We start from the raw sequence: 12,570 nt of genomic DNA on the forward strand, positions 1-12,570 counted from the left end.
ACAGCCCACAACGTAAGTAGGCATTTTTGACGATACCGAATAATACGCAACTCTATCTGCTGTAATGACTTTTCTGACCCTGACATGCGCAGTGGAAACTGCCTGTGACGTGAACCGTGAAGGGGTCTATTGAACTACGCTATTTTTCTGATCAGCCACAAACAAGAAGCTGCTCTGTGTGTGTCTGTGTGCGTGAGAGAATTCACAGCAGGGGCGGATTGTAAACTAGTGTCTTTTAAAACCGTGATGGTAAAATGTAATACTGTCCACTCTGACAAAAAAAAAAACTTGTAACATCACAAATTATTTAATGAAATATTCAGTATGTGTATAGCAATAAACTATGCCAAAACCTCCGGGGGCCACCAATACTACATTCTTTAGACTAAAGTCTATTTATTTTAAACTAAATAAAAGTTGAATCGCTTAACGAGATCCGTGAATCTTTTCATGCACAGCATTCTGTTCACGCGCATTAAAGATCGGTCACCGGTGGTGACAGAGAACGAGCCGGGTGCGTGTACATATCTGCCATTTTAAAATAAACTTAATAAATGTAATTCTGCCGCTCTGGCAAAATAAAGGTTTATTTTAGATTTAGGGATTTCTTTAACCAAGTCTCTGATTAAAACATGTGAATGCGCACACCAACGGTGACAGAGAACGTACGCTGATGCGCCCTTATATCTGGCGTTAAGAACCTTTTAAACGTTTTAAGACATTTCATCCCATCTTCTGGTTTGAATTCATTAATGTCACCTAACCTCCAAGTGTGTATATGTGTATTTACGATAAATGTAACACGGTCCGCATTGTCAAACTAAAAGGTTATTGAACATGGTTTTCCTCTGCGTGTTTTTTTGTTACGCGAATGCTTGTCATATTTATTGATGTGGAAAAAAAAGTTTGTTGTTTTGGACGTTCAGTTTCTGGACTGTCAGTTTTTACGAGTCTCTCGCTCTCACCATCCGTTCTCACCCAGAAGCCCCCAGCGCGTCTCTCAACGGAGTGCCCTTGTAAACGAGTAAAGATTTCTAAAACTCTGTGTTGGTAAAATAAATGTAATTCAGCGCACATTGACAAAAAGTAAAAGGTTTATTTTAGATTTTAGGTGGAGCACCCGCGCCTATTTTATGGCAAACACTGCAGGATCTAAAAGTTTGTAACTCCAAGAATTTATTTAACGAAACATTCAGTACGTGTATAAACAATGCCCCCTAGGCCATAATCTCCGGGGTCGTCAAAACTACTTCTTTAGATTAAAAGGTATTTATTTTAACCTAAATAAAAATTTAATCGCTTCACGAACTCCGTGAACCTGTTCATGCACCGCAATCTATTTTTCACGCGTATTAAAGATCGATCACCGGTGGTGACAGAGAACAAGCCAGGTGCATGTTCATATCTGCCGTTTTAAAATAAACTTAATAAATGTAATTCTGTCCGCTCTGGCAAAATAAAGGTTTATTTTAGATTTAGGGAATTCTTTAAAGAGCACCTATTTTGAGATACACGTTTTTAAACATCCTTTTGTGTGTAAGTGTGTATTAGTACATGCTAACGATATTCAAAAAGTACATACCTCAAAGAAAACGATGACGCGAGTTATGGTCTCTAACGTTCGAGGACTACAAAACACTCGGATTGTAGGCAACAGTTTACTTCCTGGGATTAGTGACGTAGAGAAGACCAACATTATCATAGTTCAGCCCTCTCTGCTTTGCTTGGGTACGCCCTCAAAGACGGAGGTGGAGAGCGCCGAGTCAGAAGAGAGCTAAAATGGCGGAGGTTGGGAGTCCCTGCTTTGCCTCTGTTTGCAAACTCTTGTTTCATCGTTTAAGCGATTAAATCTCTCGAGTAGACGCTGTCTCTTTAGATGCGAGGGCAAAATAGCAGTCAGAAGTTGTTCACGGAGTTTTCACAATAACTGCTTCTCATGAACCGAAGCTGGATTTGCGTGACGTTTCCTCCTGAAAGTTGGATTACCGTGCACTTCTGGATCACAGGCTGTAAGTATTCATGTTTATTATTTGCCTTTTAATGTAAGTTACGTTACCGGTAACCGGAGCTTAACATTATGTGCATGTAGAGCTCAGATATATATCTATGTGTAGAGCTAAGCTTGCAAGCTAATTGTTTTGTGTTGTAATAATGTATTTCATAAACAACGTACCATATTTACACACGTGTATGTTGAATTATGCAGACTATCGTTTTTATCGATGTTTATTTAGACGTGTTTACAAACTTGCTAAGCTGTTCCAGCTAAACTGTTACCGGTAAAGTTTGTTCTCATGATCAAACTCAAGAAACTCTAAGTACAGATGATTTGTTTAACATTATATGTATTTTACTGTTGTTTTTACTTGAAGCTTTCTTAGATTTTGAAACTAAGTAAACACGTAATGTGTGTTGCTAATTCAATTCAATTCAATTCAATTTTATTTATATAGCGCTTTTCACAAGTGTTAATTGTTGCAAAGCAGCTTTACATGAGAAGATGTAGAGGAGAACACAGAAAATCAATAGATAATATAAGAAGTAGAGAAAGCGGTTAAACCGTACAAGCGAGCATATTAATAATGTAACGTATACTGTAAAGTGCTAAATTAAGCCAAAGTTGGCTGACTCTCCCTGGGATTAAAAACCCTCTAGGAAAAAAAACCCAATGGGAAAAAGTCCTAGAAGGACAAAAACCCTTGGGAGGAATTAATATATATTTATATATATATAGAAACGGTAGGGATAGGAGGCGGGTAAGCGAATTAAACTGGTTTAGCCGGTGGTCGTTGGTTGGGCATCGGCTGGTCATCACGTTGAAGGACAGCCAGTGGATCAGTGATGCAATGATCTTCACAGCAACCGGAACTGGGTCTGTTTGTCTCATGGTCCTCGTGGTTGAGGACGAGACAGGGAGAGAAAAACAGAATTCTATTAGCGTAGGGGCCGTTCACATGCAATGCAAGTGTCAAACATTATAGTGGTTCAAGTCGGCTCGGTTCCAGACAGTTTGGGCCATGTAATATGTAATACATTAACGTTTTAACTCAAGTGAAAGTGTAATACCGCTTTATCCACTAGATGGCCACCATTTGAATTTATCAAAAACGGAAGTTAAAAAGATTTAATGATTTATTTTAACTGCCTTTATGTTTGATAGTCATTCTGAGTGTGATCTCTAACATAAATTCCTTTACAAAAACGCAATTTTTTAAGCTTTTTGCTCAACATGTTGTATTTTTGAAGAGAAATATCCATATTTCAGTGGTTAAATTAAGTGGAAAAAGTAAATATATAATGAAAAGTTTTTTCCCCATTTTGTTTGTTTGTTTGTTTGTTTATTGTTTGTTTGAAAGCAGAGGGTGTGTTCTTTAATTTGATATAATTTGTATGTTTATATATTTATAGAAGATAATTTTTCCTGCAAGGAATTTTGTGAAACTTTTGTTAAAATCCGAAAAATGCAGGTGGGAAACTTTTCTCAAAAAGGCTGGCGGTGAATGAGTTAATGAATAGTCTAACGATTTATAATCGTTGTACTCTATTGTTATATGTCTTTTTGACTGAATACATGTTTGTTTTATTTGTCTATATCCTAGATTCGCAGCTGGACACATCCTTCTACACTGTATGCAAACATGCAACATCATTACACACAGTACAAGGAGTCAGACTGACATATGAGGAGCAAAGGTGTGTAACACATATGATGTATTTAGCTAGTGAAACCTCTACCAGTCTTAAATGTATAACTGATGATGACAACGTTTTTTTTTTCTCTTTATAATCATAGGAACCTAGGCAGTAGCATCGTTTCACAATGTTTCCATCACCATCATCTGTGGATGCCTTTGCCGTCCGTAGCCTGAGATTTCAGATTTGCAGCAAAAAAAATTATTTTCTCATTTATTGGAATGCTGTGCAGGTATTTAAGTATTTTAGTAACTGTGTTAAATAAAGTAGTATTTACTTTTACAATAAATTTATTGCTTGTTTATGTTTTTACAGGTTGTACCTTGCAGCTGCCAGCCATCCATTACAATGTCACCAAGCTGTAACAAAATCAGGAGAGGGAAAGTACAAGGCTATGTTCCCAAAACACACAAGTGACATACCGTAAGCAGTAATGTTTTATTTCAAATACATTCATAATTAAAAACTTAATGTATGAAGCAGGGAAATAAATTATCAAAACAAAAGATTTATTGACTGCAATATTTGTACAGTTATGTGGATGATGTGATCAGGCTTGTGTTTGATAAGATATTTGAAGATAAGCTGAAGGAAACCCCGATTCCAATGGACCTGGCATCACAGTTTGAGAGACCTTCAAAGGAGGACGTGATTGCATGCCATCTTCAGTGCAGGGGTCGTCGAAAGCAAACATTGTGACTGATCTGATCAGGAAGCTCCAAGCATATCTGGAGAACAACACACGACAGGATGATAACCTTATAGTGTCGTCTTAAATAGCACCAGCTGACAAAGCTTTGATATGCCATTTATCTGAATAGATACCCTTGTGAAAAAAAAGTGTGCTTAAGTGTACTTTTATAAACATAAAAAGTAAATAATACACTTTAAGTATATACACTTAAGTGTGAATTAAATGCAATCTTTTCGGCGCACTGAATGCACATTAAGTGTAATTAATTTCACATATATCATATATTAAGTTGAAATAAAATGTAACAAGTTGCCATTAAGAGTGATTTTTTGGAACAACTTAATTGATACTTTATTACAACTTTATATCTACTTTCATAATTGCTTTTAGTGTTTTTAAAATATACTTAAAGTGCACTACACAATATAATAACATGAAATTAATGTGATTTAAAATGCAATTTAATGTCTGTTAACAATACTCTTAAGTGTGAATTGAATGCAATGGTTTCAGCGCACTGAATGCACATTAAATGCAATTAATTTCAAATATATCATATATTAAGTTGAAATAAAATGTAATAAGTTGCCATTAAGAGTGATTTTTTGGAACAACTTAATTGGTACTTTATTACAACTTTATATCTACTTTCATAATTGCTGTAGCATCGGGTCAATATTGAGAAGGCCAGAACTGATGGTTAAATGAATTTTATTGCTCTCCGTGTCATCAACCAATGTAAGAGCTGAGTAAAACAAATAAACCATGCATTACATACATTTCAACCGTAACACAGCTCCTTACATTCGTTTCAATCCGTAAACATTAAGTTAAATTATAAATTTCACAATAACATTCATCAAGTAGTTTGAATATATGTTTTATTAACTTTACAAACCTTGTTCCCCAATTGACCGAAGCTAAAACCTTGTAGATTATCCTTGCTTTTTACCATTTTAACCGAGAACCTTTCAGACTTTCTTTCGTCTTTTTTCCGCCGTTCTTCCAAACTGAATTACGTCACTACACATCCGGTTTCTGAGGTTGCCAAAATAAAAGCTTGATGTTGTAAACATAAAGCATTATAGCATAGCTATAATTAAAATGCATAAAGTAATATTTAAAGTGCATAATTACTCTGTTTGGCTTTTACACTCCCACCAAATTATTTGCTGTTATCAGTGCTTTAAGTGGCCCAAAAGAAATCTGATTAATATTCTTAATTCTGATATAGTATGACTATCCAGGGCCCAGGTCAGGAAACAGACGGATCAGCTTAACTGTCCGTCTGTTAGCTGGCATGATATGTCTAGATCACTTATATCCCAGCACTTCGAGTCGATCTTACCAGAATATCAACACATTTCAACTGTATCTGTTCCCCGAACAAGCAAATACAGAGCACCGCTTGCCACATCACGTACAAATTTGACCAACATAAAATTAGAAAACAATACATTACAAGATGAACCTCGAATGTTAAAATTCGGCCTTCTTAACATTAGATCGCTTACCAATAAAGAACCTATTGTTAATGAAATAATTAATGACCAAAACTTAGATGCACTCTGTTTAACAGAAACCTGGCTTAAAGCAGACGACTACATTAGTTTAAACGAATCCACCCCACAAGACTATTATTATAAACACGAACCTAGGTTAAAGGGGAGAGGGGGTGGTGTAGCTACAATATACAACAAAATTTTTAAAGTAAACCAAAAATCTGAACTAAAATTTAAATCATTTGAACTAATGTTGTTAAATATGGAAATAACTGATCGTAACCACAAACAGCTCTCTTTTGCCTTAGCTACAATCTATAGACCTCCGGGCCACCATGCAGATTTCCTTAAAGAAATAGCAGATTTTCTGTCTGAGCTTGTAGTCACTGTAGATAAAGCTCTTATCGTTGGTGATTTTAATATTCATGTGGATAACCATAAAGATGCATTAGGACGTGCGTTTATGGATGTTCTAAATTCTCTCAATATTAGACAAAACGTGACAGGGCCAACGCATACTCGTAAGCACACATTAGACTTAATTCTGTCACTCGGGCTTAATATTAATGACATCAAAATATCACCTCAGAGTGATGCAGTTTCTGACCATTACCTTGTGTCATACACTGTACTTCTAGATAGGATCACTCAATCCACAACATGCTACAGATTAGCCAGAACAATAATTTCCACCACTAAAGATAGCTTTATTAGCACTCTTCCAGACCTGTCCCAAATTAAACATGCAGATAACTGTGATGATCTAGATATTGTAATAGAAAACCTAAACAATGTCTGTTCTAACACATTGGATGCCGTTGCTCCCATTCGAAAAAAGAAAATCAAAGAAAAACCGCCAGCTCCATGGTATGATCATCACACCGCTGCTCTTAAAAAGGCAACTAGGAAAATGGAAAGAAATTATAGAAGCACAAAATTAGAAGTATGGCGTGCAGCATGGAAAGATAGTGTTAAACACTACAGACAGGCTATTAAAACCGCCAGATCTACCTATCTTAGCAAGCTTATAAATGAGAATCATAATAACCCTCGTTTCCTCTTTAGCACCGTTGCAAAACTGACTAGAAACAAAGAACAAACAGAAACCAATAGTAAACTCCAACACAATAGTAACGACTTCATGAACTTCTTTTCTAACAAAATTACGGCTATAAGGGAAAACATCGTAGCTACACAGGCAGCCACCACTCTACCCGTTAGTTCACTTAACACTAGACTACCACACGAACATCTTGATTCATTTAAACCTACTACAATAGAAGAGCTCTCTAAATTAGTAACGTCATCCAAATCATCGTCCTGTATATTAGACCCCGTTCCCACAAAACTACTTAAAGAGGTATTTCCTGTAGTGTCAACCCCGGTTCTAAATATCCTTAACTCATCGCTAGAAATAGGATACGTTCCAACATCTTTCAAACTAGCAGTTATTAAACCGCTGATTAAAAAACCACAGCTTGATCAGGGAGAGCTTAATAACTTTAGACCAATCTCAAATCTCCCTTTTCTTTCGAAAATATTAGAAAAGGTAGTGGCAAGCCAGTTACGCACATTTTTGACAAATAATAGTACATATGAAAAGTTCCAATCAGGATTCAGGCCCCACCATAGCACAGAGACAGCGTTGCTTAGAGTTACAAATGACCTCCTATTAACATCCGATCGTGGTGAAATCTCAATTCTTATATTATTAGACCTTAGTGCAGCCTTTGACACAATAGATCATACAATCTTACTCAATAGACTAGAAAACTATGTTGGTATCAGTGGTCAGGCGCTAGCATGGTTTAGGTCGTATCTAACCAATCGCTATCACTTTGTTTATGTAAACGAGGAAGAGTCATATCACTCCCTGGTTAAATACGGTGTACCGCAGGGATCGGTTTTAGGTCCTATCCTGTTCTCGTTATACATGTTACCTCTAGGAGACATTATCAGGAAACATAACATAAGTTTTCACTGCTATGCGGATGATACCCAGCTCTACATCTCCTCACATCCCAGCGAAACACACACGTTTTCTAAGCTAACAGACTGCCTTAGCGATGTTAGTGACTGGATGGCACATAACTTTCTTAAGCTGAACTCCAATAAGACAGAGATACTTATTATTGAACCGAATCGCTACAAACATAATATGTCAGATTACACGTTGCACATAGATGGCTGCACTGTGGTGCCATCTTCCACGGTAAGGAACTTAGGTGTGATGTTCGACAGCAACTTATCCTTCGATAGTCATATCGCCAACGTCTGCCGTACAGCTTTCTTCCACCTTAGAAATATCTCGAAAATACGCCATATACTGTCTACATCTGACGCAGAGAAGCTTATCCATGCTTTTATGACCTCTAGAATAGACTATTGTAACTCGCTACTCGGGGGATGCCATGCAAATCAAGTAAACAAGCTTCAGCTAGTTCAAAACGCTTCCGCAAGAGTACTTACTCGATCTAAAAAGTACGACCACATAAGCCCAATTCTGGCATCTTTACACTGGCTACCAGTTAAATATCGCATACAATTTAAAATATCACTACTCACCTACAAAGCTTTAAATGGCCTAGCACCCTCATATCTTAGAGAATTACTATCAGAATACAATCCATCACGCACACTACGGTCACAAAATTCTGGTCTCTTGATTATCCCTAGACTATCAAAAGTGTCTAAAAGTGGAAGGTCATTTTCCTACTTAGCCCCTAAGCTCTGGAATGATTTACCAACCGATGTCCGAGAATCAGACACAGTCGATAATTTTAAATCTAGACTTAAAACTTTTCTCTTCAACAAAGCATTCGCATAATTTGTCTAGTAAAAGTACTTAACTCAAAATAGTTATTTGTACCGAACAAAGCACTCGCGGTCATAAAACAGACCAACCAAATAAATAAATAAAAACCTTATCTTAACGTATAGTCGGATTGCGATTTTGGAACTTTCGTGTTCTTGTGAATAGTATGCCATACAAACCCGTTTGCCACTGAACCTGCATTAACGACGACAGTGGGGCATCCGGCCTTAGTCAAACGGGTTGGCACGTACGGTTGGGTTGGGCTTTTGGCGCTTTCTTTTTATTGCGAATACTATGCCATACAGACCCGTTTGCCACTGAACCTGCATTAACGACGACAGTGGGGCTTCCAGCCTTAGTCAAACGGGTTGGCACGTATGGTCGGGTTGCGATTTTGGCGCTTTTTTGTGTCTTGTGAATAGAATGCCATACAGACCCGTTTGCCACTGAACCTGCATTAACGACGACAGTGGGGCCTCCAGCCTTAGTCAAACGGGTTGGCACGTATGGTCAGGTTGCGATGTTGGCGTTTTCTCGTGATCTTGTAAATAGCATGCAATATAGACCCGTTTGCCACTGAACCTGCATTAACGACGACAGTGGGGTTACAGGCCTTAGTCAAACGGGTCGACAGGTTTCATTTTCTCTTTATATTAAAAATCAGAAGGTGACCCTTAGTTACCATATATACCGTCGCAGTGGGCCCCCAATTTGCAAAATCCTCAACTGTGGATAATATAATTATGCCGCAATAGTTAGTCTGTCTGAAACTAAGCTGATTAAACCACATCACTGTGTGACACTTGCATTACATGTGAACGGCCCCTACGCTAATATGATTTTGTTTTTCTCTCCCTGTCCTGTCCTCGACCCTGAGGACAATGGGACAAACAGACCCAGTTCCGGTAGATGTGAAAGTCGACTCACCTCTGATCTACTGGTCGTCCATCACTGTGATGCCCAGCTGATGCCTGACCAACGACCACCGGCAGAACCCGCTTAATCTCCGCTTAATCCCCGCTTAATCTCCTTATCCGTTTATATGTGTTTATATACATATATATCTCCCAAGGGTTTTTCCCTCCTAGGACTTTTTATTTTTTATTTCCTCGGCTAAACAACCCGGGGTTTTTGTTTTTTTTTCTCCTAGGGGGTTTTTTACCCCGGGGAGGTAGCCTGCTTGGGCTTAATTTAGCTTCTTCTCCTAGACGTTACATTAGTAATACGCTCGTTCATAATGTCGAGTCATAGCCTCAGCAAATTTGACAGCTTATGCTATTGTGTATTATGTTGTGCTATCTGTCATTTTTCTGTGCTTTTACTGCTTCTATTAATGTAAAGCTGCTTTGAAACAATTGAGTATTGTGAAAAGCGCTATATAAATAAAATTGAATTGAATTGAATTGAATTGAAAAAGAGGTGCCGGTACTCTATATATATATATATATATATATATATATATATATATATATATAAAATCTTTTTTTTTTTTTTTTTTTGCTGACTCGACTCCAATATTGAAGGGGTTTTATATTCAGCAGTCAACAGACGACCTTGTAAAAAATAATAAATCCTTTTATAAGTTTCTGGATTTGCTTGAGCTAGAAATAGCCAGTGAACATAAATAAAATGTGCAAAAGGATTTTGAAAAAATGCCATTGGAAAGGAAAGAGCTACTGTAGAGCTTTTGAACATAAATAAAATGTGCAAAAGGATTTTGAAAAAATATACCATTAGAAAGAGCTACTGTAGAGCTTTTGAACATAAATAAAATGTGCAAAAGGTAGATATGTGAGTAACATTTTCAGCATGGTTAAATGCTAAAACTAGTTGTTCAGATAGAAAGAGCTTAACATTTTTTTTTAAAATGACACCAAGACCATGTCTATGGGTTCAAGAATAACAAAATACTGGCCATTTTAAACTCGAAAGTCATTTATTTTGTCCCATTGTTTTCCATTTTGCGGGTGGTAAAACTACTGTGTAGGTGGTTCAAATTCATTTAAATTTCGCTCACTTGTAGTTTAGCAATTAAACTAAATGTCTATTACAATTTCAAGAATGTTTTCTGCACATCGCCTGAGGAAATCCGAAGTTGCGTCGAGGGGAACCAAACTGACAGCCGCGACAGCGGAGATTATCACGTACCTACAAGGCTTGCTTCTGACCTGCAGCTATCATTCTGGCTTGGTGGGATGTCAGCCAGCGAGTCCCCTGATTCTGACCGTGATCTTTTACTACTCAGAGTCTAAAACAAGGAGGGCATATTAAGTGTTCATTGTATTTTCATTTTAACCGAGCAGCTATGGTTGCGCGTTTCACACACCTCTCCAGAGCACGTTGACACTGCTGACCGTCCGACGCATGCGCTTTTAACTTGTAAACGCAAGGGTGTATGGGTAATGTAGTCTCTGCTCTCGGTGGGACGAATTAGGAAGCGTACATTAAGGGCGCCCTGAAAAGCCGCAGCGCAGCAAAGGATTAAATTAAACCTCTGATTTTTAAACAGATGTGCAAATGAGCGTTCCGGTACGCTAAAAGCACGTTCTGGGCGCACGGAGAGGTGGTGGTACGCTCAAGAGCTATTTTTAGAAGTGGCGGTACTGAGTACCGGGGCGTTCCGGCCCACTTAAAGCACTGGCTGTTATACAACTAAAACACAAATAATTTCTTCAAGTTACTTAACCAAAATATAGAAATAACCTCGTAAGCATATTACAACTTTAACTTTCAATACACTTAAGCATTGTAAATTTACTTTTCACAATCTTCTAATAGTAGAACTAACTTATGAACTGGGCGTTCTACTACAGACATTTTGTTCACACGTTGACCCTTTTTGGTAAGATTTCTGTCTGCAAAGCCTACTTTGACCTTTCTGACAAGTCCATCTGTATCTTTTACAATGTCCAATATCCTTCCAAGTTTCCACTGGGATCGTGGTTCCATTTCATCTTTGTCCATTACTATGTCTCCTATTTACATGTTTTTTTTCTTTTAGGCTTGTGCCATTTTTGTCTGACCATTATGTTCTGCAGGTACTCTTTTTTCCACCTGCTCCAAAACTGTTCGAGCAAGTACTGTACTTGACGCCATCGTTTTTGTGCATACAAGTCCTCCTTAACGAACTGTCCTGGGGGAGGCAGAGGGGTTGAGGTTTTCATTTTTCTTGCTGGCCTCTTTTGCAAGACGAACCTCATCTCGCGTAGATGAGCAGAAGCTCTTTTATATTCTTTCCTTGCTTGTTTGGTCAGGAACGGTCCAGAAACGTCTGTTCCACAATATGTGAAAGGCGGAGATTGTTCAATTCTTTCTGTGGGTAAGTCTCTCATTTTTTGTCCTTCCACAGGTCTCCTTTGTTTCCGACAAAGCACACACTGGCGAATGTAGGATGCAACCGTTTGACTCAACTTTGGAATCCAATAGCCATTGGATCGTATCTCGTTCATTGTGAAGCCCTTTCCTTGATGATTGACCCTTTCGTGACAGTGAGCAATTATCAGTTTTGTGATGTGATGTTCTCTCGGTATGATTGTTGGATGTTTAAAAGAGCTGGGCAGCGATGAGTGCTGGACCCTTTCTCCCACCTTGAGCACATTGTCCTTGTCCAAAAAGACATCCAAGTTGTACATTTTGTCGTTCTTTGAAAGCTGTTTGCCTTTGCTTAGTGTCTCCATTTCATTTTGGTATGCGTGTCTTTGCAGGTCTTTGATAATCACAGTCTCTGCGTTTTGTCTTTCAGTCACAGTTGTGAGTGTATTTGATTTGTCTTTGAGCAGGTATCGTCTGGTTTCAGCGAGTTGTCTGTTATCTGACATTTGTGGTTTTTCTTTAAATGTTAATGGCATTTCAAAATGTCCATTTTC

General features: G+C 37.9%; 3 long non-coding RNA genes across 5 annotated transcripts in view; 1 reads left to right on the top strand and 2 right to left on the bottom strand.

Moving 5' to 3' along the window:
• LOC141361906 (uncharacterized) overlaps positions 1–12,570 on the bottom strand; it is a 593,959-nt gene that overhangs the window by 32,242 nt on the left and 549,147 nt on the right. The gene's annotated exons all lie outside the window — the stretch shown is intronic.
• LOC129444513 (uncharacterized) lies at positions 966–4,367 on the top strand. 2 transcript variants are annotated; one of them, XR_012367965.1, is made up of 5 exons: positions 966–2,009; positions 3,600–3,693; positions 3,794–3,925; positions 4,009–4,116; positions 4,227–4,367. It is a non-coding gene; the product is annotated as an uncharacterized lncRNA (long non-coding RNA). The 2 variants fall into 2 exon arrangements; XR_012367964.1 differs by lacking the exon at positions 966–2,009 and having other exon boundaries at positions 3,211–3,693.
• LOC141361813 (uncharacterized) overlaps positions 4,113–12,570 on the bottom strand; it is a 31,023-nt gene continuing 22,565 nt past the window's right edge. For both annotated transcript variants that reach the window (XR_012367962.1, XR_012367963.1), the window contains one exon: positions 4,113–4,421. This is a non-coding gene — a long non-coding RNA (uncharacterized lncRNA). The remainder of the gene's footprint in view (positions 4,422–12,570) is intronic.

This window comes from Misgurnus anguillicaudatus, chromosome 3 (assembly GCF_027580225.2).
Source record: "Misgurnus anguillicaudatus chromosome 3, ASM2758022v2, whole genome shotgun sequence".
Classification (NCBI taxonomy): Eukaryota; Metazoa; Chordata; class Actinopteri; order Cypriniformes; family Cobitidae; genus Misgurnus; species Misgurnus anguillicaudatus.